The sequence below is a fragment of the Crocodylus porosus genome, unplaced genomic scaffold, assembly GCF_001723895.1.
Source record: "Crocodylus porosus isolate Cpor-Errol unplaced genomic scaffold, CroPor_comp1, whole genome shotgun sequence".
NCBI classification, from domain to species: Eukaryota; Metazoa; Chordata; order Crocodylia; family Crocodylidae; genus Crocodylus; species Crocodylus porosus.
Window position 1 is genome coordinate 34,796,417 of NW_017728931.1, and position 3,963 is coordinate 34,800,379.

General features: G+C 49.9%; 1 protein-coding gene across 2 annotated transcripts in view; it reads left to right on the forward strand.

The window, feature by feature from the left end:
- The window catches only part of CACNA2D4 (calcium voltage-gated channel auxiliary subunit alpha2delta 4), a 183,236-nt gene that overhangs the window by 139,397 nt on the left and 39,876 nt on the right, over positions 1–3,963 (forward strand). The gene's annotated exons all lie outside the window — the stretch shown is intronic.

The following is a 3,963-nucleotide window of genomic DNA, read 5'->3' on the forward strand; positions in this document are numbered from 1 at the left end:
CAGAAAGGGGAGGGAGAGGGAGAGACGGAGTACTGTAGAGTGACAGCTGGGGATACATCTGTGATGACAGCAGCACACACACACACACACGCAAGCACATATAAGCACGCGCACATACAGTGTGAAGGAATTGTGCAGGCATGCAGGTAGACTCCACTCTGAAATGCCCAAATTTGCAGAGGAAGGAGCTTGGAAGATTTTAATTTCTCTCAACTCATCTCCGAGAAACTGCTTCTCTCTCTTTCTTTCTTTCTTTCTCCTCTCTCTGTCTCCCCCATGTCTCCTCCCTTCTCCCCTTCCTGCAAACGGAGAACAGGGGATTGCGGGTGGGGTGAGGGGCCAGCTCTCTTCATCCCCATGGAGGCAGAGCTGTGGGAATCATTAGGAGCAGGTTGCTGGGAGGCACCTGTGAGCTGGATTGCAGCCTCCCCTTTCCCCCTGGTTATGGAGTGGTAGGGAAGAAATGCAGGCTGATCACAATGAACTCACAGAGAAAGGCAAAGAGAGAAGAGGGGGGGCGGGCAAGTGTGTCAGCTGGTTTCTGTATGGAGATTAGGACAGCATGGCGTAGAGGTGGGGGACAGCTTGGAGAAGCCCTGGGGTCTGGGAACAAAAAAGCCCTCCTCATGGGGAGCCCTGAGGGCAAGGTGGGGGCAGGAGACAGCACATGTTACATATTAAAGCGACTATTATCCAGCAGACACTTACAAAGAGCTGGATAAAGAGTGGTCCGTCACAGCAGTCGCCTTGAGCAGCCTGAGAGCAGCAGGGCAGACTGGGGTATTGTAAAGCTCCAGTGCTTAATAGCAGAGAAGTATGCCTGTCCTGGCATTAGCTTCCCAAAGTCTATGCAGAAAAGATTTGGAGAAACTTGCAGAATGGGGATGTGGAGAGATGAGTGGATTAGAGATGAGCTTCTGTGGCACAGAGTTCCAGCCCAGACATCGCAGCTGGGCAAGCTTGGTTAGGCAGTACAGCCTCAGCCAAAGCCTGCTCTAATGTTTGCCACTGTAATGGCCAGAGTAATACCAAGCAAAGTCCATGGAGTTACTCTCCAGTGATGGTGGTGTGACCAAGACCAGAATCCCACCTTCTGGGCACATCTACATGAGATGCAACAGCATAGTCATTACTACTCATTTATTTAGTACTTGCTAATACAAGTACTAAATAAATGCACAGTAACTAGAGTTACTGTGCAGTAGCGCTGGTGAACTTCTTTTAGGTGACAGTTGTGTGCAGTAGCCTACTAATACTGCACACTAGCGTATTAGCACTGCCTGTGCTGTGACGTGCTGCTGCACAGTATTTTTTGGCTACTGTGCAGTCAGCGTCTTGTGTAGATGCACCCACTGTCTCTGAGAGTCATTCCAGTGCACCTTGAGTATAGTCCCCTTATTTCCCTTCTGGGCTCCCAATCCTCATCAGATAAAACCTTCAAGAAGCACTACTTGCTTTAACAGCCCCCATCACCAGGCTCTAGTGCCTCTACTAGGCTCTGTTCTCTTTCAATTCCTTTTAGTTTGCCTTAAAGTTACATTTCGCTTTAAAAAATATTGTAGATTGGCCTCACCCACAAGAAACAGGGACTAGAAAAGGGGAGACTGCTTCACTGTTCTGACCTATTGTTTCCTAGGAATAATTGGGTTTTTAAAATTTAAACAGCAAGGCAGCTGCCACAAAAGCAAAGCCTGTGCATGGTGAGATCCACCTTGATATGCAGCCTACCAAATGCAATCTCATTGCTCTTTGTTCTGGGGTAGACTGAGAATGAAATCTTGAAGAAAGCTCCTTATGAGACAGGCATGTGGATAAACAAAGAGACAATCCCAGAAAAGGCAGAGGAAGAGAGAGGATGAGTTAATGACGATAGACATGGTGAAGGGTAGAATGAACAGGTGGAGGGGGCTGATATTAACTGCACGCTGAGTGGCCTCTCAGGGAAGCAGTTGCAATGTATTGCAGGTGCATGTTCTGTATGAAATGAATAGGGGATACCCGCTGATAGAAAGTTATACATGTTTGGGATGTCTGAATAGTTGATCAGTGGTAAAGCAGCATCTGAATATTTAGCATATACAGCGTTGTCTGCCTTTGCATAGTTTATGCTGTCACAGAGGGACTCCAGTGCCTCAAGTTATTAGCACTTCATACACCCCAGGGAATTATGCAACTATGTACCCGCATAACTTTGTGCATAAAATGTATGACTGTGCAGCTCACATAATATCCCATAATTCCCCAAGGTGTAGCTGGTGAATGGGAAGGGGAGCTCCCATCTGCAGGAGAGGGGGTGAGCAGCAGCCAGGGGCAGACTGACAGAGCACCCCTGCCTGGGACAGGCAGAGTCCCGGGCAGTGCGCAGCTGCAGCCGAGTGCCTGGGGCTGCATGTAGTTCCTACCTGCAGTGCTGTGAGCCCCACATGGTGGCATGAAGCCAGCCCAGTCTGGCCCAGAGGCACCATCAGCAAGCCAAACTGGGCTGGCTCCATGCCGCCATGTGCAGCCCCCAGGATTTGCCAGAGCCACGTGCCATTGGGGACTCTGCCTGCTGTGGCCAAGAGCACTCCAAGGGCCTGCCAGCAGCAGAGCCTGTGCTGGGGAGAGGGCTATAGGTGACAGGGGCTGTGTGCGAGATGGGGCATGTGGTGGCAGAGGCTGTGCATGGGGGAAGGGGTGTGTGGCAGTGTGGGCTATGTTGGGGGCAAGGCGGACGTGATGGTGGGGGCTGTGTGCAGGGGCAGGGTATGTGGCAGCAGGGGCTGCATTCAGGGGGCACCATGTGGTGGTGGGGGCTGTGTATGGGTGGGGCGTGTGGTGGGGCAGACCACACCTACCCACAAACCCCACACACTCCCCAACAAACCCCAGTCTCATATCCACAGCCACCCACAAACCCCACACCCACACCCACACCTCCCCATACCCACCATACCTTCACAACCCCTCCCCCAGACCCACACCTCCAAACCATACCCCACACACAAGTACTTGCATATATTTCTGAAGAAGGTTCAAAAAGTGTTATATTTAGTTTAATTTGTAAAAAAAAAAAAAAAAAGCAATTAACATTGCATAGTTTTGAGTATTTCTGCACATAATTTTGAGGGTTTTTGTGCATAATTCCCTGGGGTGTAACTTCAGTAAAAATATCCATTATCTCACCTAAGCCTTCTTGGTGGTTGCTGTGTTCTGCTCTAGGGCCACTCTTAATGTCACACCCATATCTTCCTGTTCCACAAACACAGGCCCTGCCACTGGAGTAAAGAATCTTAGATCACTGTTCACAAATCTTTGGGACATGCAATGACTTTTTATCTCCAGTCTTTCCTTCATCCCATCTAGCATCAAACTTAACTTTTGAAAGTCTGTCTCTGCATGCCTCCTTCCACACCTGCCCACCCCAGTCATGGTGGGTCTTCAGGGCATCCAGGCCACTACCTCTATTAGCACTGCTCCCTTACCTCTTTTCCTCAAACAACCAGGCTTCACATGAATACAAAAGCAATTACTGTAAATCACCCTGAGAACCACTAATTTATCTGCATGAGCAATCGCAGGTGATTCCAGTCAACAGAGGAGATACAAGGATAGGGAAGGTTTTCCTACTCCTGTTTCCCTGGATGGAGACCCTCCAGAGACAGCCTCCACACTGCTAGCTACTGGACACCATGGAAAGGGACAGAAGGTTGGATAGGATGGCCAGGACAACATGCAGAGGAGGATTCACAGAAGGGATAAGTGTATTGGCAGGTTCTGTGGGTAGAGGAGCTAGCTACCAGGTGGTGCAGGAAGGAGCGAAGTGACAGGTTTGTCTTTCTCTCGGCTGCTACAAAGCAGGAGGGTGTTGCCAGCACAAGGTGCCCAAGGGAGGGAGACAACAATTGGGTTCGTTGCCCGGTGTGCATCGTGCCAATAAACACACTGGGGGGAGAAGTAGACAGAGTTTATTTGAGCTCAAGT